The sequence below is a fragment of the Notamacropus eugenii genome, chromosome 1, assembly GCF_028372415.1.
Source record: "Notamacropus eugenii isolate mMacEug1 chromosome 1, mMacEug1.pri_v2, whole genome shotgun sequence".
NCBI classification, from domain to species: domain Eukaryota; kingdom Metazoa; phylum Chordata; class Mammalia; order Diprotodontia; family Macropodidae; genus Notamacropus; species Notamacropus eugenii.
Window position 1 is genome coordinate 442,067,776 of NC_092872.1, and position 24,240 is coordinate 442,092,015.

The following is a 24,240-nucleotide window of genomic DNA, read 5'->3' on the forward strand; positions in this document are numbered from 1 at the left end:
TTCTCTTCCAAGACTTTGGTGATGTACTTTCTGCTTAGGCTAATACTCCTTGTAGATCTAATGGCTTAGGGGAAGAACCATGGTCTTCCTAAATGTCCCAATTCATTTTATTTCCATTTGTGAAACTGGAAGGAATTATTTATATTTTTCAGAACTTCTTTCTGAGATATCTACAGAATATTACACATTTATTTGGATGCTAAATCACACCCAGAGTCATTTTTCAAAAGTTATTTTAAAAACTCCAGAAACAGGTGGTAAATATATTAAAAGGTGGTATATTTCAGACTAGTCATTCAATCTGAGATTAATGCCATTTTTCTTGTAACAAATTCACCAATAAACTCATTTAGATTTAGAAATAATAAAAATAATGAAGGAAACTTGGAGTGATGTACAAATAGCCAGAACACCTAAGTTTTAAGTCCCATTGAGATCACATATGAGCCAGTTGGAGCTTAGAAAGTCATTTAAGCCTTCACAACTGTCAGGCAACTCTCTAAGACTGTAAGTTGTAAAGGAGGTATAGATTAGCATTGGTAGAGTAAACTCCTCACAGAAAATCACTTATTCTAAGAAAAACGCAAACATGATACCCTCATACACACACCCCTCCAAAAAAAAATTAACAATGATGGCTGACATTTCTCTAGAGCTTTAGAACTTTCAAAGTTCTTTTCATATATTATTTCATTAGGTAATAAAATTGCATAAGAGCTTTCCTCACAATAACACTGGAAGGTCAGGAGGGTACACAATATTTGTCCCATGTTATAGTTGAACTCCCATGGGGCAGGCGATCACATGGTAATCAGAAGAAGTGATACAAGGACATTCCCAAGGTCCCTCTCAAGAACTTTGGATTTGATTGTAGGACATGGGAGACACTGGCACAGAAATGCTCAGCATGGCTTACCACATCAGAAAAGGTGCTGTGCTCTATGAGCAAAGCAGAATTGAAACAGCACAATTGAAATGTAGGATGTGCAAATTTGGAGTAATCACCTCAAATGTTCACACGGACTATCTGTGCTCAATCTGTGGTAGAGCATTCCGAGCTTTTATTGGTCTGATCAGTAACAGTCAGACACATTGAAACTTGACTTTATCATGGTGATGTCATTTTGGGAATGAGAATGAAGGACAACAACCAACCAACCAGCCAATCCCTTCTCAATAAACTCCAGTGACTCCCTATTACCTCTACGGTCAAGCATATACTCCTCTGACATTTGAAGCTCTTCACAGCCAGACCCCTTCCTACCTTTCCAATTGTCTTGTACTTTCATAACCAACTTAAACTCTGCATCTCAGCTCAAGTGCTACCTTTTTTGATGCAGCCTTTCTTGGTACCTCTCCTATGCCCCCAGATACTAAGACACCTGCTCCCCAAATCATCTTGAATTTATTTTGCACACATTCCAAATATCCTTATATGTGTAGAGGTTATCTCCCTCATTTGGATGCTGGTTCCCTTTGGACAGGGGGTAATTTTACTTTTGTCTTTGTATCCTCAAGAATTAGCAAATACCTCATATAGAATAAATGCTTAATAATTTGATTGATTGAGTCATATACTGTTAGGACTAGAAATGACCTTAGAACATAGAATATGCTCCATGAAGTATGTTAAAAGTAAAACATAGAGCATTAGAATATAGACAATAGTGTTGTTGTTGTTCAGTCCTGCCCCACTCTTCATAACCCCATTTGGGGTTTATTTGGAAAAGATCCTGGAATGGTTTGCCATTTCCTTCTGCAGCGCATTGTTCCAATGAAGAAGCTAAGGTAAATAGGCTTAAGTGACTTGTCCAGGGTCACACAGATAGTAAGTGTCTGAGGCCAGATTTGACTTGGGAAGATGAGTCTCCCTAACTCTAGACCTAGTTCTCTATCTACTGTGCCACCTAGATATCCCTAATGTTAGTGTTAGAAGGGTCATTAGTGTATCAGAACATAAAATTAAATCTGGCATAGACCTTAAAACATAGAATATTAGCCTATAGAATATAGAAGACCTAGAATAAAATTTAGTGATCATTTAGTCAATCCTCTACAACATCTTTCATCTGCTACTCTATTCTCATGACCACTACCCCATTACTTAGTTTATTCTAACAACCTAAAACATAAACTCTGCAGCTTGACATTAAAAATCTTTCATAATCTGACTCGAACCCACTTTTATTATAAGCAGCTAGGTGGCACAGTGGGTAAAGTGCTGGAATGGGAGACATGAAAAGCTGAGTTTAAATCTGGTTCCATACACTTACCAGTTGTATGGCCTGAGTAATCTGTAAAATGTGGATAAGATTAGCACTTACCTCCCAGGGTTGTTGTGAGAATAAAATGCTTTGAAAACCTTAAAGCATTACTTATACACTAGTTATTATCATTATTTTATGACTTTATTCCTTATTACTCTACGTCATGCCCACTATGTTTCAGCCAAATTGAAACATAGTTGTAGTCTACAGGCTCGACATTTCATTTCCTGCCTCCATGTTTTCTAAGTCTATGAAGGGAATTGGAGAACAGGCTTCCTTCTTTAATTCTTAAAGAAAGTGAATCTCTAGAGAGCTTCTCCCAGGCTACAATCCATGCTTGCCTTGAACTTCCTTGCCTCATTTCTTCGGTGTAGAATTTTTATCTTCCTTTAAGTCTTAGCTCTGGTGCCACCTTGATGCCTTTCCTGATTCTCCCAGTAGTTGTTACTCCCTTCTCAAATTACCTTGTAATGAGTTGCAATCTACATAGCTGAAGGGAGAAATCATGTGATCAATGAGATCACTAAGAATATGAATTCCTTGAAGGCATTTCATTTTTTGTCTTTGTGTCGTGAGCACTTTCACACAGTATTTTGAACATGGTAGACTCTTAATAAAACTATATCAAATTGGCTTTTAGATTTATGTTCTATAATTTCTTCCAGTTCTAATATTTTACTTTCTAACAGTTCTTCCAGTTCTCACATTTCTATAAAGTCTATGGAAAGGAATCAAAGAAAGGCTGGTTGGTAGTTTACTTCTTTAATTTTTAGGGGAAGTGAATCTTAGAGTCTTTCCCAAGTCAGGAAAGGTAGCACACTGTGACATAATGTTGAGTAAACAAACTGGAGGCAAAAGAATAAGACAAAAGGAAAAGGCTTCAAAGTGGCATTTCTCTGACCCAACCAACTCAGTTACAAAATCAAAATATCTCTCATAAGCTGTAGTCAGCTAAAGATATAGGATGTCATATATTTGGGATGTTATAAAACTCTAAAAATTCAGGAATAATGTAAATCAAAAATAGAATGTCTATCATTCTGACCCTTAATCATTTGCAAGACAATTTATAACCAGGCACTATTCAAAAAATTCCTTTCTAAGGACATTGTTGGGAACTGGGAAGACCTTTCCCCATAGAAAAAATATTTGTAAAACTTTCGTTAAACCACCTAGAACGTAAACTTAGAATTCTTAGAAGTCATGAAATTAAAAACAAAACAAAAAAAATGTGAGCCACCACCACAAAGATAAATATGTCCTTAACAATACAATCCATTTTTTTTGACTGTTTACAGATGTAGATTTTGCCGAGGAAGTGCCTTAAAGTCTATAGAATTCTTTGTAATCACTAAATGTTAAGAACAAAGGTGAATACCTTGAAAATCTGCCTCCATTGAGGTTGAATGACCATTTACTGGCTATATGGTAAAAAAGATTCATGTTTAATTTAGGAATTTGACTAGATAACTAAATTGACATCTAGCACTAATATTCTGTGTTTGATCTGTGTTTGAAAGTCCCTAAAACATTCATTGTTAACATTCTACCTCCTATGGTTCTTTCCAGCTCTAACATTTTATCTTCTAAGGTCTCTATCAGCTCTAGCATTTTAGAGTTACGAGATTAGGAGAGGCAACTTGGTGTGGTTAGCAAAAGTCCTCAATCAGAAAGGTCTGGATTCATATCACTCCTCTAATATAGACCTTCATCAAGAAGACCTTTCGGCGCCCCAGGAAACTCTCTACATCTAAGGCTTAGATTGCAGAGGATGTGTTCATCTTCATTGGTCAAGCAGGGCTGGGGAACCTGTGGCCACTCCTGGTCAAGGGAGTTTCCTTCCTGCAAATTCCCTCTACCAATGAGATCTCGAGTCCAGCCGAAATAGAACATGCTGAGGGAATCGAATATAACTCTAATTTCCGGGGTTTCTAATTAAGCAGAAGAAGTTTAAAACATCTCGAATTTTGTGCTTTTGCTTTAGAATTGGCTCCTTTAAGATAATAGTGGGCTAGTGGAGAGAACCTTTGAACCAGGAAGACCTTGGTTCAAATCTTGTCTCTGACACATATTGGCTTTGTGATTCTAGGTGAGTCACTTAATCTCAGTACTCTTATTAGACAACTATTAGGCAATAAATTATAGAAAAGAGCATCTCTCTGAAACTATAAATTGTAAAAGTGTCAGCCTGCTTAGTAGAAAGAGTTGCTCACCCAGAGTTCACTTGCACAGGCATCGTCCCTATCATTCAAGCTACGTTTAATAGCAAGAGCATCGCTTTATATCTCTACGATACTTTGAACTTTTCAAAACACTTCCCCATCTGTTGTTTCAGTTGATCCTCAGAACAACGGTGCAGGGATTATTTTCCCCATTTGATAAATGAGAGAGATCACTCTCTCACTATGGCTAGTTGGTGTCAGTCTAAGGGCTAGTATACTTTTCATAACATCACCTTGCTACTAAAAGGTGTGGGAAAATATCCCTCTGTCTGGCATTAGCATAGACTATGCCACCGAGAATATGTGGGACATTAAAACCACAACACTGACGCTCTGTTTTTAAAGAAGAGTTTGTAATGGGCAGAATTAGAATAGACGGAGCCGGGCTAAGCAGAGAGCCAAGAGAGTCTGAAGGAGTGGAAAGAACAGGGAACTGAGAGTGAAGAGACCCGGTCTGAGTTCCAGTTTAGGCACTAACTGGTTGGTGAGGATGAGCAAGTCCCTTCCTTTTCCCAGACCACAGTTACATTCTCTCTCATGGACTTGAACTAGATGAGCTGTAGGTTGGGTTTTTTTGTTTGTTTGTTTTGGGTTTTTTTTTTTGGTGGATTCACAGGCTTACCTCTCTCAGCCACTTCCTCAAACTATTACGAAAGAATGGTAGCAGGTTTGTATCAGTGGGCAATCTGAACAGCCGGGGGTCGGCACTGAGCTCTTTGTGTGCTTTGGACGGGAGGGGGGGGAATCGCCCCGCCCCCAGGACTCTCAGGCCCAGCCCCACCCCCGAATCCTGCAGCCAGCCCTGAGCCCCCTTCAGCTGGTGTGCCCCTTGCTCCACGCCCCAGAAGGTGGCTCCTAATGTAAAGCCCTGCCCTCTCTGCCAGCCCCACCCGGCCCGGCCCTGCCCAGCCTTGCTGAGCCCTACGCACTGTCCTGCCGGAACCAGCTGCTTCTCCGGATAGAGTGCAAGCAGCTTCTCCAAGTTTCGGCAAGAGTAGGAGGTAAGTGAGCTGTCCTAGCGCCACGGGAGTCGGGAGTCGGGGCCCAGTCTTGCTTGGTCCTCTCTGGTTCTTCGGGGCCAGGCAGTGGGATCCTGGAGAGTTGATCCTGTTCCACCTTCAGCAAGCCTCGGGAGCTAGCGGGAGGGGGAAGAAGAAGCATCTACTAGACTCTATCCCTCCAACTTCCTCTCGCCCAATTGCCCCCCGTCCTGTGCCCCATTAGATGGACGAGAGATGGAGTGGAAAACTCTATCCTAGCCCCCGACTCCCCGCATCCTCCGTTGGGCGAGAGGCCAAGTCAGTGATTCTGGTTCTAGAGTACCCGACTTCCCTCCACTCACGTCTCCAAATCCTTCCCTCCTCGTAGACAGTAGGGTTCCAAAGACACTGGGACATGGGATTTGGGGGTGGAGGAGGAAAGGAGCAGAATACGTAACGTGGCAGCCCCCAACTCCGTACTCTTACCCTCTCATACAGCCCAGCTACCTACTTCGAATATAGCCTTCCTCCCAGGCTGGTAACTCTCTATCTGACGTCCATTCCCCCTCACAATCATTCGGTCCCCACAGTCCCTTAGGTAGCCACACCCCGTTATACACAGTTCTTTAAAATGGTGGCCCTCAATCACAGTCCCCTAAACTGGGGCCCACATCCCCTAACACGCCAATCCAGTGCCCAGCCCTCCTCATATACAGCCCCAAAACTGGTGCCCCCTAAGACATACCCCCCTTAGCTGGTACCAAAGCCATCTTCACATGTAGCTTTCAAGCTGGTGATCAAATCAGCTCAAGTACAGAGCAGTTTAACTTTGCTGCAGTCAACAGTCAGGATCAAGACTGAATCGGTGGCCAAGATGGGAGTAAAGACATTCTTCAATGGGATGAAGACACAATCATGCTTTTTAAAACCCTATCACCACCCACACCCAGAGAGATTTTGTGTGGAGTCAGTTTCAGTACTTTTAACATTATTTACTTTCTGCCTTGCAAAGTGTAGGCTGGAGCCTAGCAGGAGGGAAAGAGAGAGAGGGAGAAAAAAAATTGTGAGTGAATACATTTTAAATGCTTACCTGATCAGTACTCCAAGCTTTTATTTAATATACCTTCCCTTGGAAGAGGGTTATTTTTAATAACTACCCCTTGACCAAAGTTTGCTTTAAATATCTCAAGCTGAAAAACAGCTCTTCTCAAAATGGGCTTCCATATTAAAAGATTCCACCTGGAAAATGATCACTTAGGAAAAACTAGCCTCTGGGGATTGTTTTGATAATAATTTGCATAGCACCTGTTCCTCTGGTCATAAAATTAGAGCAGACTAGATGCAGAGTATTCCAATGGAAGGAATACTAGACTAGGAATCAGGAGACCTGGATTCTGATTTTTCCTCTAATTAGCTCCATGACACTGATTAAAACACTCCCCCTTTCTGAAACTAAATTTTCTCATCTGTAAAATCTGGGAGTTGGATTAAGTGATTTATAAGATCGCTTCAGTTCTTAACACTCTTTGATCTAAATTTCCTTCTTAGCCCAAAAACTATCATTTTAAAGCATCATTCCCTGTCAGCTGGGATAGTGATATGGTGAGTTAATTGCCTGATGTGTCTTTACGCTATTCCTGGAGATCTCTCATTCAATTATGGACTAAACTGCCCAACTGAGGACATATTTTTGAACCTTTGACAGCCCAGGCTGGGAGAGTTTTGTGGAGAAGCTGTTTTTCTGATATAACAGTGGGAGAGTCTCTTGGGAAAATGTTGGTACCCAGTCTCATTACTTGCAAGGAGTTTCTTCTTTCTTAGACTGCTATTTATACATGCCAGGGATACTATAAGTAGTTCAGCCTAGCTTGGATTGGTATCTGGATGAAATATGGAGAAGTAAGTGAGGTTTTTGTGAAAATAGAGTAATAGAACGCATACCCTCCCTTCCATTCCGCATGTTTGTCTCTTAATATACATATATATATATATTTTAGCAAAACCAATGATGAATCTTGGAGGATGAACTGTTTGGATTAGGGCTTGTGTTAAAGCTAAGCTTCTCAAGCTATTATGGAAGAAGATTAAATAATTTGGTAAAAATATTTGCTCACAGACAAATATACACATGTCAACTTTTTTTTAAAAGCTAATTTTTATTTTAAAATCATTGCTGTTTCTTAGAATCTAGAGTGGTAGAACTGAGAGGGACTTTAACAACCTAGAATGACAGAGCTCGAATGGACCCTAGGATGCAGAATATTATTGCTAGCCAGGATCTTAGAACATAGAGTGTTAGTTCTGAGAGGAAAATTAGAATACAATACAAAACATTGAAATTGGAGGGTGCTTTAGAAATCATAAAATCTGATCCACTCATTACACAGAAGAGAAAATGGGACTCAGACAAAGGCAACAACTTACCCAGATGAATTTTTGAATGAGCTAAGACTAAGCAAGGTCTCCTGATTCCCAGTTCTGCGTTCTTTCCATTACTCTACCTTGTCAGTTGTCAATGCTTACAAACTTTGGAGCAATGGAACTCTAATGTCCTAACCCCAATGTAGGCTTGTAAACACTCATATTACTGAGCTGAGGATAGTTAACACATTTTATGAAAATAATTTTTATTAGTTTAGAGAGAACATTTTTAAGCTAAACCAAGTTCTCTGCTTTTGGCTTGTGAATTTTTCCTTCTTAGTCTTTGATTTTATTGTCTGAATACATGAATGTGTTCACTGGAAACAGCAACCACAGTAGAGGTTGTACCACAATTTTTCCTGTGGAGGAGGACAAAGAAGGGGTAGGATTACGAATCATCTAGCCTAGCTTTGCAAAGCTAGCACACAAGAATCATAGAACCATAGAATATAAGAGCTGGAAGGAACCTTAGAACACAGAATGTCAGAGCAGGAAGGGAACTTAGACTATTAGAATTTATTAGATTATTAGAATCTATACTTTTAGAACAGGATAGGACCTTAGAAGTCATCTAGTCTTGTTTTCTCATTTGATAGGGACATTGAGACCCTGAGAACTCCTTAGTGGCTTTCAGTTCTAGGGTGCTGAGGTTATTCTTTTATATGACAACTAGAAACTTTAAAAATAAATTCTTTGGAAAACCTAGTAGCCATTGTGATGTTTTACCAGACTGACTGTTTCTTCAGAAGAGGATGTTGCAGGAAAAAAGTTTTGTTTGGGACCCAGAGAAGGCAGTTCTTCAAATGCTGGATTTTAAGGGAAAAGAATGAAGAAAGGGACCTGGGGAAGGAAACCAGTATTTAGGCAGCTGGTGAAAGTTAAGTAAAAATATATTCTGCCTTTTAACACAGAGCTTGCCCATCATTTTAGTTCTTGGTGTGGTTTCTGAGGTCACTGTTTAGAGCCTGTCCTCTGGTTAGACAGTCTGCTAGTGGCACGCAAGCTACCCCCACTGTAGAATCACTTCTCTTTGGGTTTCATATGAGCACTTTGAAAGGAAAGGCATTAAAGGAAGTAGCTTCAAATAGGCTTTGGCTTAAGTCCACATAGAAGGCAATTGAGTACTTCATACCAAACACCTGTCTACACTGCTAAAACCAATAGTTGATGTTAATCCCTTTCTAACACAGGAAGAAAAATTATTGAAATGTGCTCTCATTTCTATGCAAAGTACTTTACCCCCTAAATTTGAGTTTTGTCATTTGTAAAAATTGAGAGTAGACTATATATATATATACACACACATATATATACATTCTATATATATATATATATAATTATATATATATTCTATATAACTATAGAATGTTACAGCTGGAAGGGACCCTAGATCAAAGAATACCATTACATGGCATATTAAAGGAACCACTGAATATAGGGTTATTAAGATTTTTAAAATATTATTTGTTTTTTCATCACCTTCATTTCTCAGTATATCCCTACCCATTCCTAGGGAAACAAAGACAAAATAAATGCAACAATCCTCACTGTCAAAGAGTTTACATTTACAAAGAAAGAAAAAGAAACAAAGGAGGAGGGGAGAGAAGTCATTGGACCAACCTGCCTAGCACATCAACCAAATTAAACATTATGTGCAGTGTTCCCTACCCACAGTTTCCCACTTCAACCAAAAAAGGGAGGGAGGTACATTCCTATATCTCTTCTTTGCGTGTGAATTTGGTCATTACAATCACACAGAACAAAACGTAAAAGCATGGTCTTTCTTTAGCATGAGGCAGATGATCTCTGAAGTCCCTTTCAGCCCTACATTCTATGTTTTAATATTCTGTGTTCTAAAGTCCCTTCCAGGTCTAAAAGTCATGTTCTAATACCTTTTCCAGTTTTAAAATTTTAAAGTCTAAGGTCCTTTCTAGATCTGACATGGTAGATACACTTTTTTTCTATCTGACATAGTAGATACATTCTATTACATGATTGAACCAAGACCTAGAGAGATGAATGACTTGGCTAAGGTTACATAGAACTGGGGGCTGAATCAAGTTGTCCACATTCCTAGACCAATGCTCTTTTCTGAGCACAATGCTGACTCTTTACAATACTTGTAGAAGACCATTTGCAGTAATAGATTTTAATGATTTTCAATAATAATACTTTGAAATTTTAAGGATCCATAATTTTGTCGAGGTAGATATTAACTCCACCAACACATATCATAAACCCTCTACACCTTGGAAGATGATCTTTGAGAGCTGTCATGTCCAAAAATTCATCACCCTGAAGCAGCTGATGTCTTTCCAAACGTAGCTAGATTGATCTTTGAACAATAAGTACACAGAATGTTACTGGGCCCATAAATTGCTAAAATTTATATAGTACTGTAGGGTTTATAAGATGCTTTGTGTCTTTTATTTGGTCATCACAACAAATCATTGGATATAGGTAGTGTTGGTGGTAATATTAGCCCCACTTTACACATCTGCAAATGGAGGTTTAGAAGATTATATAACTATAAAATTGCAGGAGGTACTCTACTCCTCTGATTCCATATACCATGGTCTTTCTACAATTCCGTATCTGCCTTTTAAGGACTTGTTAACTAATGTAGACAACTAAGCTGAGTCATTCACACCAGAAATGCCCTTGGGGAATGCATAGAAACAACCTTGTTTTCAACAGCATATGTCACATTGAGAAACAGGGTTGGCAAATTGCAGTCTGCATGACTGTTGTTATGATTAAGTAGGTAGAGAGACAGTGAAGTTGAGTGGAAAGAACCCTGGCCTAGAAATCAAGACACCTAGGTTCTAGTCTTGGTTCTTTCTCCAACTTGCTGGTTGGCTCCAGGTAAGTCACTCCCTTCTCTAAGCCTCAGTTTCCTCACCAGTCAAAGAAGGGCGTTAGATTAGATGATCTTTAAAGTCCCTACCAGTTTTAATATTTCATGATTGTATGGTTATTACAATGCAGCAATTCTTTATCTATTGCTGAGCTTGAGGCTATAATATCAACATGGAACCACTTCTTGGAACTGCTGGTGGTTCTTTTGCTAAACCAAAATGCCTGACGTTACCTGGGCTCAGGTGGTGCTGTTTATAAACACAGCATATGTGGGTTTTTTGATGTTTTTTGACCCACTCTTCTAGGAGAAGAAGACTTCTGAGATGCGTGGTTACCCTGAGCTGACAAAGCCCTAGTCCTTCCTGTCTGAATTTAATGACTAAGCTGGCTGGGCCTCTGGCCAGTATGGTTTAAAAATGACTCCTGGTGTTGTTATAGCAGTTCCTGAAAAGGGATGGCATGCTAGAAACATTCATTCTTAAACTTATGGAATGTTTACAAGAAAGCTATCTAGAATATAGAATGTTAGAGCTGGAAAGAATCTTGTAACAATATTAGAAGTGGAAGGGACCTTAGAACACAGAATATTGTTGCTGAAGAGATCCTTAGAATACACAATCATAGAAATGTAAATCTAGAAGGGACCTTTCCCCTCAGCTACAAATCTTTCCTCTTTCAGATTGCCTTCCATTTTCTCTGAATAGATCCTGTATGTACCTAATTTTGTTTTTGTTTTTTTGTTTGTTTTTTTTCTTGTTTGGTTTGATTTGGTTTTTCGTATTGTTTCCTTCATTAGAATGTAAGCTTCTTTGGGGTCACAGATTATTTCATCCTTTTTTATATCCCTAGCACTTAACAAAGACTTTGACATATATAAGTACTTTAAGTGCTTATTGACTGGTCAACTGATATTAGAGATAATTGTATGCCATCTATAACAGCAAGGACCCTGACATACACAGGAGAGCCTGCTGTACAAGTTCTTAGATATGCTTTTCTAAAAGGAAAGCAACTTTTGAGGAGTCAACAATTACTTTAATCAAGCACATGCATCATTCACTTAGTTCAGGGGAAAAAGTCAGCACCCTGAACTTTGGAGAAAATATAAACAGAGAAACAAAGACCAATAGACAGAGCTTCCAACTATCTGACCATAAGCAATACATACATCACTGATCAACAGACAGGTGCAACTGTCTGACCATACATACATACATAGTTACTAGAGAAAGAAGCACCATCTGAGTTTTCAGAGTGAGGGGGCAGGGCTCCTTAGTGGCTGTCTAAAGTCTCATCTGGCCAAACAAACACTACCAATGAGTAAGTCCCAAAGTAAAACCTCACCTCAGAGTATATATACACTTTTCAGAGCCAGAGGGCATGACTCTCTGACCCAGTACCTCAACAGAAATTAACAAAATGTGTGGGCCTTCCAACAACAAAAAAATCTCCCCTAATCAATGGCAGGCCCATTAATGGGTGGGGAAGATCTTTAACTCTTTAGTATATACATATAATCAGCCCATACTTTAATTGATTTTTAAAAAATTTTGTGGACACATTTTGTTTTTACATCCAAGTTTCTGAATACGAACTACCCCTCTACCCCATCACCCTGATGACTGAACCCTCCCTTATAGCAAATCTAATACTAAGGAACTGTTGCTAAGCTGGTCAAGGCTGAGCACTGTACCTGCTCCCTGCTCTGTACTTAGAAATGAAGACTGGATCAAGTTTAACTCTGGGGGGCCTGGCCTTTTCTTGAGAGGAGTTAGGTTCCTTTTTCTCACACTCTTTAGTTTATTCATCTCCCACCTCAATGCCCTGGGGACAAATTTACTTACAGTAGGTAATTACTAACATCTAGGGTTTCCCCCAAAGGGGGAAGTAAAAAGGTACTTAATATAAAATATGAATCAGATATGGGATAGGTAATTTATTCCTACACATAAAGGAAATGTTAAACATAAAAGACTGAGTGTATGTTAACAGAATGATTTCAAACTGGATTAAGTAATTTAGTTTATAACTACTATTAAGGCTTCTGGGAGGTTGATTTTTAAACTTCATTAGAATATAAAGAAGTTTGAAGGACTGCTAATTAGACATTTTACTTTTTACTTTGACTTCCCTCTCAGACAGCTCTTGGGATATGTTTGCTGGTAAACAGGACAGGTTTGGATCAATTGTCTTGTCAATTGTTCACCTCTCTAGGTTTACTGGACTAATTGCCAGGAATACCTCTTCTTTCCACCATGCAACTCAAACTTGAAAGGTGCCAGGATTTCTTGACCCCTTGAATTCACAAGGGTGCTTCTAAGCCTGGGTACAGTCATCTCTGGATAGATACTTGTTCACCTAAAGTCATAAAAGAACAAACACAGAAGAGGACAAGGCAGCCAAGGGCGCAGACACAAGCTACCTTATTTGAGCCCCCATACCTCTGGTACCATGTGGACAAGGTGGCTATGGTGCTGGTGGGTAAAGGGCCAACCCATTCTCAGTCTTCACTGGAAATCTCTGGATTATATGATGCTACCTGCAAGGTTAAAGCAGGAAGCTGCCAGTTATTATTTTAATTAGCATAGCAAACCAATGTACTATTACAGAGCCAGGGGGAGACTAACAGATCCCTCAGGGTTTGCCATGACACACCAAAATGCAGAGTCCTTTCCACACAAGTCACCCCATGTTTGGAAACAGGTTCCAAAGCATAGCTGATCAGAACCAGGAAGGGCAACTTTGAGCATGACCACACAGAGGAAAACAGTTAAGCAGAAAATAACTGATACAATGTGGCCAAATCTGACAATATGTGTGACATTCTACCTTGGTAGTCCCCTGTCCTTCTGCTGAAAGGAGGAAATTATCCTCCATTATCTGTTCTCTAGCACCATTTTTGTGTTTTCTATTACTCAGCATTCTATTTCCTCATAGTGATTTTTTTCATTTACATGGTGGTAGTCACTGTGTATATTGGTCTTTTGGTTTTGCTCTTAACTTTGCACCAGTTCATACAAAACTTCCCACATTTATCAGAAATCTGTATATTTGTTATTTATTATTATACAGTAATCTTCCATTCCATTCATGTAGTCCCTCCCTTCTTCTAGATGAAGGTTCACAGAAGGAAAGTGACTCTCTGTTGTCATGCACATTAGTAGCAGAGATGGCACTAATGCACAGGCCTCCCAGTCCAGGGTTCTTTTCACTATGTCCTCTGCCATCCCCACCCCCTCTCTTTTATTAGTCACAGTTTGAGCAAAGGAATGACTTGTAAAGTATGATTTTTGAAGGATGTGATTTCATTGTATAAGTTCTGGTCTGGTTTTTTAAGGAACTAGTCTTATTGTTTATGATTTCACCTTGGGGCAGCTAGGTGGTGTAGTGGATAGAGCACCAGTGCAGGAGTCAGGAGGACCTGAGTTCAAATCTCACCTCAGACACTTGGCACTCACTAGCTGTGTGACCTTGGGCAAGTCACTTAACCCCAACTGCCTCATCCTGGGTCATCTCCAGTCATCCTGATGAATATCTAGTCACTGGATTCAGATGGCTCTGAAGGAGGAGTGAGGCGGGTGACCTGCACAGCCTGCCCTCACTCACAAAACAAAGTCCAGTGCAAGTCTTGTCATTATTTCTCTGATGGCATGGTCTTCTTTGGCAACCAAGGACAAACACGCACAGATGATTTCACCTTGTATGAGACTAGTGATAATAATAAGAGCTAGCACTTATATATCACTAAAAGGTTTGCAAAGCACTATTGGGGGAGGTAAGGCATGCTGCCCAAGTTCACACTGATAGTAAGTGCCTGAGTCTGGATTTGAACTCACTGTCTTGACTCCAAGTCTAGGGCTCTAGCCACTAAATGCCAACTAGCCTTCAACTGTGTTTTTCTTGTCTCCCCAACTAGATTATAAACTCTTTAAAAGGGTAAGCAGTCATCTGTTCTTCCCTTATTTCAGCCCTCTCAAGTGTTAGATGCCACAAGGAAACCGAATGGGTTCTATGACACTCATTGTTTGTGGAGCCCTGGTCTGGGGAAGCTGTTTGAAGTATTTGTTAGACGCATACTAGATCACAGCTGAGGTTGATTGACAGGTTGTACCCCAGCTCAACTTCCAGAGGACCTAGTACCATTTTGCTGAGAAGGCTGTAACAACAGAGATTACATTAAATTCATTCTAGCTTTAGAGAACAAGCCCTATAGGATTTCTGTAAGAATAAAATACAGAACTTGGGGGGCTCCGGGGCTGCTGTGATGATACTTTGAGCACTTTACAAACCAGAAAATGAAAACTTGGCAGGAGCAATCGCAGTCCTCTTGGGATATGACCTGAGGCAGTGATCCACCATGGCAATTACTTAATGGGGTGAGGGAATCCAGTAAAGTAATAATGAGAGCTTAGATTTACATAGCTCCTTACTGAGACGGAGTGTTTTCTGGTGCATTATCTCATCTGATCTTGACAAAAAGCCCAGCTAAATAGGTAAAGTGAGTATTAATGTTCTCTTTTATACCAGTGCAGAAGGTAAAGGTCTAGATGTGGAAATGACGTGCCCAGATTCACACAAAGAATGAGTGAAACAGTTGTGATTTCAACTCAGTTGTCTCTGCATCTTAAACCCACCTTTTTCCCTTAGAACTATACTTCCTCCCTCAACATTTTAAACAAACTCCTGGCAAAACAATTACTATCACTGCCATTAACTAAGACCCAGAGAAGTTAGGAGACACCCAGGGTCATGTATCTAATTTTTCCTTACTCTGACTTAGTAATGACCTTTAACTACTCACCCTCCCCTTCTAAGCCTCAGTTTCCTTTTCTGTAAAATGAGGGGGTTAAGCTGCCCTAGATGGTTTCTCAGATCTCTTCTAACATTCTCTTATTCTAACTCAGACAAGGGCTACTCAGCAATTAGAGAGACTTAAAGATGAGGTATTTCATTTCACCAAATCACCCCTCCTCAGTAAACCACATTCAAAAGCAGCCCCCGATTGCCTAGGAAAGCTTCCAGCCCTTGAAGTTAATGCTATACTTGGAAAAGGAAAGCGAGCCCTCTGTTCCCAGAGGCTGTAGGGGGGGCAACAGGTTTGGTTACACCAGGGGTGGGGAACCTGTGGGCTCAGGACCCCATGTAGTCTTGTAGGTCCTTGGGTGTAGCCTTTTGACTGAGTCCAAGTTTTACAGAACAAATCCTGTTATTAAGGGGATTTGTACTGTGATGTTTGGATTCAAAGGTCTGCCCTTGAGGACCTAGAGGATCACATGGGGCCTTAATGCTGCCACAGGTTAATGTTCTGGGCTTGCTCTTTTACAATAAACAGCTCTGATCTTAAAGATAAACAGATTATTATTATTTACATAAGGGGAACAATTCCAGTGAATTGGGCCCACTTCACTGCCTGCTTTAATAAGAATAATAACTCAGTTACAAAGCTTTTTTCACATTCATTATCTGATTTGATCCTTATAGTATTATCCCCATTTTACAAATAAGGAAGCTGAAGTCAGACGGGGGAATTGACTTTCCCATAGCTAGTAGGTGGTGGAGGCAGGGCTGTACACCAAGTCCAGTACTCTTGCCCCTGGCATAGTCAGCTTCCTTGAACAGTGGCATCTGGTTTACACAGCATGGCCCATGTTAGAAGCAACAGCAGTGGTGGGTGCTGGGATGGGGAAAAAGGAATATCTAGTTTTTTTGATGGGGCTACTTTTTCTCAAAGTGGGTAAATCATGGGATGGCAGCTGGTCTGGACATGGGGGGGAAGAAGATGTTGATAATCAGATCCAGTGAGTGGGCCCTGATCTGAAAGTCCGTGAGCAGACTTGATAGTATAATTATTTATTGGTGGGGTAGAGGGGAGGGGAGCTGCTGGCAGCTGTTTTTCTCTCTGCTGAGAATCCCAGAATGCCATAAATATGACATTGTGTTGGGAAGTTGATGAGTGGGGTGGGGACCAGGGTTGAGTTGGGGTTGTTGGTGCCCATAGACTTGGATCTCTTCCAGGTCAGCCTTTGAGTTCTACAGGTGGATTGAGATATGGTGGCTGGAGACTCATTAACCAATTATGCTCTTGACCAAGTGGAGTTTAACTCAGGCCTTTAATAGTATTGTTCAGTCATTTCAGCTATGTTGGACTCTTTGTGACCCCGTTTGGGGTTTTCTTGGCAAAGATACTAGAGTGGTTTGCCATTTCCTTCTCCAGTTCATTTTACAGATGAGGAAACCAAGGCAAACAGGGTTAAGTGACTTGTCTGGGATCACACAGCTAGAGGAAATATCTGATCAAATTTGAACTCAGGTCCTCCTATCTCCAGGCCCAACTGTCTATCCACTGTGCCATCTAGCTGGCTACCCTTAATAACAATCCACTTCAAAATTCACTCTCTTTAAGAGTATTTTGATTTATTCAATTAGAATCCTTGGATTCAAGGGTGTGCAGAAGCTAGCTCTTACTAGTCCAGGAGAACTGATTGTTAAATTTTTAGTGTGAGCATTTATACCTCAGAAATTGTCAAATGTCATACATGGGGCTTGGTTGATTATTTTGTTGGTTGTCTAAACTTAAGAAAGTGATGGAGAAAATGTGAATAATGTAGATTAAACTTTAAAGTGTGTCACAAGTAGAGTTTGTCTCCTCCCCTCCCTACCTCCATCCTCCACCCCAGGCCAGCTGTTCAACATTTATTTACCAGCAGATTCTTCCCAGAATCTAGGATCTAGAAGAGATCATTGAACCTATAATTTCAGAGATGGAAGAGATTTTATGACATGAAACGTTAGATTTAGAAGGGCTTTTAAATATCATCTAGCCCATTCCTATAGATTTCTAGACATCCTCCCTCCCCTGTACTCTTTCTGCCACACATATGGTTTGCTGGTTCCCTTTCTCCCTTTGGTGATCAGGGCCACCTGTTTTGTCCTTAGTTGAGTTGTCAGGAATCTCAAGAGCTCTTGGGATTTTTTGTCCAAGAGGGGAAGATACAAATCTATATTAGGAGTGAATGAGTCAGTAGGAAACCATCTGAAAGAAGGGGGAGGAGGGGAGCTAGGGAAAGAAAAAAAAGGGGTAACATATGGGTTTGATAAATGTTTCTACCAAAACTATTTTATAGTTAAGATGCAAAACAGCGTGGTGCCTTTATTCTGGAGTTACTATATCATCAGCAGCCTGTCCTTGGGAGCAGGAGGCCTCTGTTTGCTAGAACTCAACAGGAAGAAGGCTGGAGAGTTGGGCATTTGAACAGTTTTTTGGGAAGTGAGCTCATTTTCAGTCTCCTCAAAACTGAATAATGCTTAGACTCTTCTTTGTCTCCTTAGCTGAGAGTAGCCTGTATCTGATACCAAAAGAGCCAAGAGGCAGGATGGAGTTTGAGCTAAGGTACTAGAGATCTAAACAGAAGGCACAAAGGACTTTACACATAGAACCAGAGTGGTGACTAGACTTGTCCAAGGTCTCACCTTATGTCAGGGCTAAAACAAAAAGAATTCACATTTCCAGAAAGCTTTTAGATTTACAAAGCACTGGGTTAATTGAGATCCTCTGAAATTATGCAGTATTGATATTTCCATATTGAAGATGAAGAAATAGAGCCTTAGAGATCCTAAGTGAATTACCCAGGGTCAAGCACTTAGAAAATATTAGAGCCAGGATATGAATCCAGATCTGACATTCTTTACATGATCCCATGATGAGGCCTACATTCAAGTCCCCTGACTTTGCTATTAAACCCAGACCCTGTGTTCTTTTGACACACTATTGTACTCCTGTTTTTCATTCTCCTTTGTGAGATTCTCATACCATTTGAGGCAGTTAGGTGATGCAGTAGATAGCGTGCTGGGCCTGGAGTCAGAAAGACTCATCTTCCTGAATTCCAATCTGGCCTCGGACACTTACTAGCTATGTGACCCTGGGCAAGTCACTTAACCCTGTTGGCCTCAGTTTCCTCATCTGTAAAATGAGCTGGAGAAGGAAATGGCAAACCACTCCAATATCTTTACCCAGAAAACAGGGTTACAAAGAGTTGGACATAACTGAAAAATGAAATACACTTTTTGCCTGCAGGCTGAATATATATTGTGATATATTTAGCCTTGGGAAGAGAAGGGCAGCTCATGATACCATCCTTGAGTATTTGAAGGACTATGATATGGAAGAAAGTTTAAATTTGTTCTCCTTAGCCCCTGATAGCAGCACAAGGAACAATGCAGAAAGGCACATTTAAAAAAATTAGAACGGTCAGAAGGTAGAATGCACTCCCTGGGGAGGAAGAAGACTTCTTCCATTTGGAAGAACAGAGGTTTTGTCAGAGTGGTTGTAGAAGGGATTTGTATTCAGGGGGAGAAAGGGGGGTAGACTGGTGAGGTCCCTTTTAATTTTGCAATTCAGTGAGGTCATTTGCAATCAGAGGGTCATAGATCTAGATTTGGAAAGGCTCTCAGAAGCTATCTGGTCCACCTCACTCATTTTACAGATGAGGACACTGAGACTCCAGGAGAATAGATCACTTGACAATGGTTACATAGGTAGTGTGTACCTGAAGGGAGATGTGAACCCAAGTCATGCTGCTCCAGAGTCAGTGCTATTTTCAGTACTCTACACTTCTATTTGGGAAGCTCTGACCCTCCAAAGTGGGGGTGAAAATGTCAACTTTGCAGACAGAACAATAGAAAGGAAATAGATTAAATCATTCCTCACATGAATATAAATAAAACATTTTAAAGTAATTTTAGGAAAACACTGGAAGCATCCTTCCACTTTAAGTATCATCAGGCACTGTCTCCACCCCTACTAGGCCTTGGCAAGCTTTACTGGAGGCAGCATGGTAGCCTGGGAAGAGACTGAATTGAAAGTCAGAACTGGGTTCCAGTCTCGGTTCAGCCACAAAAGCTATGTGATTTGAGTCTCATTCTCTCCATCTGTAAAACTAGAGGTTTGGAAGAAATGATCTGTGAAGTATCTTCCTACTCTAATATGCTAAGGTCTTTCATAGCTCTCATCTTTTCTGTCTTGTGAATATAGCTTGAAAAATTCTGGTGAAGAGAGCGAGGGAGGTGCCTGTTAATACACAGACTCCTATTTTTCTAGATGAACACTATATTATTGGGAAATTAAGGAGTCCATCCTTGAGCCTTCTGGCACCACATCTTATTTAGGTGACTCATGCTGAAATCTGGCTGTTTCTTGCTCTCCTGAATTTCAATGATATTTACCAAATTAAGCCTGGTACAGGACTTTATTTGTGCCCTGAACCACAAGAGCCTGGGGTGTGGACACTGGAGAGAAATGTACTTGTGTCTCTGGAGTCTTAGCTTCAGATGAAATACTGTTCCATGTCTAGTCATGGGGCACTTTTGGAATGGGCTTGGAAAGTGTTGTTTGGGAGTAAAAGGAGTTTTCCAGGTTGTTCAGAACCTTTTAGGCATAGTTGCTCTTCTGAATGTTGATGATTTGAACTGTATCTACAGAAGAATAACTAAATATTCTTCTGAATTTCCTGGTCACAAGATCAGCAGCTGGTGGGGGGGAAGATGCTGATTCATTTACCAGTGGGCTGCAGATAAACTACTGAGGATGAGAGAGCACTTTATAGTTTACAGATCACTTTATGTACATTCTGCTCACAACAGCTCTTCGAGGTAAGTAGTGAAAAGTTTGTTCAATGGCCATGGACTCTAAGTAGGTCACTGCATCCCTGAGTCTTAGTTTCCTCCTTTGTCAGATGAAGAACTTGAACTGTGATTACTAACGTATCTTCCAACTCTAACATTCTATGTTCTAACCTATGTTCTGATGTCTGCCCAGCTGTAATAATCTATGCCTGTATAATAATAATATCTGGCATTTATATTTCATTTTGAAGTTTTCACAATACTTTACAAATATTATAACATTTTATCTTCACATCAGTCCTAGGAAATAGGGTTTAATTATTCCCATTTTACAGAAGAAGAAACTAAGGCAGACAAAAGTTAAGTTGACTTGAGCTCAAGTCCATGCTCTAGCAGCACCACCTAGCTGCCTACATATACTTGTATATGCTTTGTATACGTTTTGTTTCCCCCTTTAGGATGAAGTTCCTTGAGGACAGGCACCATGTCATTTTTTTTACTTTGTATACCCAGTACCTCGCAAGTGTCTGACAAACAACAGATTTTTTAATACATCTTGTTGGTTGATTGATGTGTTCTAAGATTCTGTATTTTTAGGTTCCATCCAGCTCTAACATTCTGTGATTCTGATATTCAAAAAGGCAAGGTGCCCAAGGTCACAAGGTTAAATAAGTGATAGAGACACAATTCAAACCTAGGCTGTTGTCTGACTCTAAAGCTATCATGCTTTTGATCACACTAGATTGACATTTCGCCAATATTTTGCTAGACTCTGAATGTTTGAAGTCTATGCCAGCTTAGTACAAGTGCTGGCATAACAATCTGAAATGACTTTGGTATGGTTCTTACAACAGGCTGTATCTGTTGTTTGAGAACAACCTAAGTATGAACAGGTTTATTACTGAAAGTTTGCCCATCAAATGATGAATTCTTTGGTCATGGAAACCCATGGTCAGAAACATTCATGGCGCCATATAACATGCTGAGCCAACCTCAGTGCTTTGGGATATATTTCGGAGTGAATTATCCACAACTACATAATGATAGCACACATTTCTGTAGCACTTATAGGTTTAAGTTTACAAAGTGCTTTCCTTACAATGACCCTGTGAAGAAGGTACTGCAGGTGTCATTTTATGGATGAGGAAACTGAGACTCAGAGGGGTAAAGAGACTGGAAACCAATCAAACAGCTACTAAATGTCAGAGTTGAGATTGGAACTTTAGTCTCGTCTAATTCCTAGTCTGGTGTACCTTCCTCCATTTTATGATGCCAATGTAAGACTAAGACTTCGTATGTGAATCCCTGAAGTTAGCTGTTTTCCTTGCCATGGTTTATAAGAATTTGTGAGATGATTTGACACAGATTTCCAGAGTCTAAGTGGCATGAGAATGTCTTGACTTTTGAGTCAGAATATCTGGGTTCAAATCCCAGCTCTACCACTCTTAGCTATGTGATCTGGGGCAAGCCATTTCCTTTTTTGAGCCTCAGTTTATCATTTTGTAAAATTGGGATAAAGACAGTTGTATTACCTACTGCATTGGCCCTTGTGAGGAGAGCAGTATTTTTTCTTTATTTTAAGTTTTTTAAAAATTCATCTTGAACTTAAATACAAAAAGAGAAAAAATACCCTCATTTCCATGTACACAGCAGAACACAAAAAGAGGATTAAATACGAAATTATGAATCTCCATTTCATGCTGTTTACTTAAAAAAACCCATGTAATAAATATTACAGATTGTTTTCAAAACTACCCTGCTTTTCTGTACTACCTCCTGAGTTTTATTTTGTTCTCTGCTGTGTACTTCTTATTTTTTCTCCCTTTGTCCCCATCCTGCACTACAGAAGGCCACCTTCAGACATTGATATGTATGTACATATGTATATGTGTGTGTGTATAATATTATATGTATAATATATGGTAAAACCATATTATACATATTTCTGTTTATCAGTTCTTTCTCTAGAGATAGATTTCATCTTCCTTCATAGGTCCTTTGTAATTTGTTTTGAGCATTTGTAATACTGAAAATAACTTAGTTCTTTGAACAATATTGCTGTTACTGTATACAATATTCTCTTGGGTCAGCTCATTTCATTCCTCATTATTTCATGTAAGTCTTTCCTTGTTTTTCTAAAATCAACCAGCACCTCATTTCTTATAGCATAATAGTATTCAATCCCAATCTTATATGACAATTTGGTTACCATAATTTGTTTGTTTTAGTGGGCATATCCTCAATTTCTAGTTCTTTGCCACCAAAATGGGAGCTACTATAAATATTTTAGAACATTTAATTTCTTTTCCTTTTCCCCTAATCACCTTGGGAAACAGACCTAAAATGGTATTGTTGGGTTAAAGGGTATACACAGTTTTATAACTCTTTGGGCATAATTCCATATTACTCTCCAAAATAGTTGGATCAGTTCACAGTTCCTCCAGCAATGCATTAGTGTCCTAATTTTTCCACACTCCCTCCAACATTTGTCATTTCCCCCTTCTGTCATTTTAGCCAACCTGGTAAGTGTAAGATGGTACCTTGAGGAGAACACTTTCTAAACTACCAAGCCTTATAGAAATGTCAGCTTCTGTTATTATAAAACAGGACTTTTATATCATCGGTTGGTGGAGAATCAGGTGTGGGCAGAAATAGTCTTATAAAGGTAGGGCCCTATAGAAATGTCAGCTGTTATTGTTGAAAGGCGGGCCTTTGACATCATTGATTGGTGAAGATAAAGTGTGAGTGAGTTGTACAGAATATTGGAAAGTTACCAAATTCACTCTGGAGTCTTTGTCTGGGTGGTAAAAACCTGGCCTAGCCCCAGGTTTCTGGAGAGCCTTGTGGGAGGAGAGTTTGTGAGGTCTGAGTCATAGAGTGTGGGTATATGAGTATACAGGAGCCTGGGACTTCTCACAGGGTGTGGCTCCTGTGTTTATCACAATCCTGTATAATGGACTAGGTTGAACTACCAACTCACTAATGTTTATTTAACTGAAATGAGTTTTTGATGAATAAAAGTCCTTGGAGTAAAAAGTAACTCATTTCTATCGCCATAATGCTTCAGTTTCTAATATAATTTTTCCACAACAGCCCTTATACTAGCTATGTGACCCTAGTATCCTGTACATATATGATTATCCTTGTTTTGCAAATGAGGAAACTGAGGTTCAGAAATATTAGTTGATTTAGATAATTTAGCTTTAGATAGAAGGACCTTTGCACCTGCTAGTTCAATTTTATAGATGGAAAAAAAAAAGCTTGTAAAGGTGAAAATGACTTGCCCAGAGACACCCACCTATGAATATCAGAATCAGGACTTAAACCCAGGTTTTATGACTCTTAAGGCCAACATTCTTAGTACTATGTTATCAAACTTATATAGGTGCCATGTAACTAGGAATTGAACCCTTCCTTAAGCTACTTGGTCTATCTTTTAGCTCTGGTTCAAGTCTTACTTTCTCTGAAAACTTCTCTGACCAGCCCAGTTCAATGTGATCTTTCTTCTCTCACCATCTTGTCTGCAGCCCTTACTGTGTTATTCATTGGGCACTCAGTACCCATAACCTGGTAACTTGTATCTTTTTATTTGTGTATGGGGAATGTGTGTGTGTGTGGTATAGTGTGTATGTGTATATGTATATATGTATATGGGATATATGGAGTATTCATGGAAAACTACTATCTCTGGTGTGAGGACTTGCCAAGCCTTTTTCAGAGCTGCTCATCCACTTTGGGTGTCTACATTCACCCAACTCTCACTTGTGACTCCAAGAAGCAGTAACATGCACAGAGGCCACACCTGGACAAAACCATCTCAGCAGATGGCCTGAACTAGGTTGAGAGTAACCAGCAGGGGCCTCAGACCTG

At 39.9% G+C, this 24,240-nt stretch overlaps 1 protein-coding gene across 5 annotated transcripts in view; it reads left to right on the plus strand.

The window, feature by feature from the left end:
* Positions 1–5,373: 5,373 nt before the first annotated feature.
* The window catches only part of GSN (gelsolin), a 71,452-nt gene continuing 52,585 nt past the window's right edge, over positions 5,374–24,240 (plus strand). For 2 of the 5 annotated variants that reach the window (XM_072631791.1, XM_072631790.1), the window contains exon 1: positions 5,374–5,490. The gene's annotated coding sequence lies outside the window, so the exon portion shown is untranslated. The remainder of the gene's footprint in view (positions 5,491–24,240) is intronic. The other 3 variants (XM_072631792.1, XM_072631789.1, XM_072631793.1) reach the window with 3 other exon arrangements.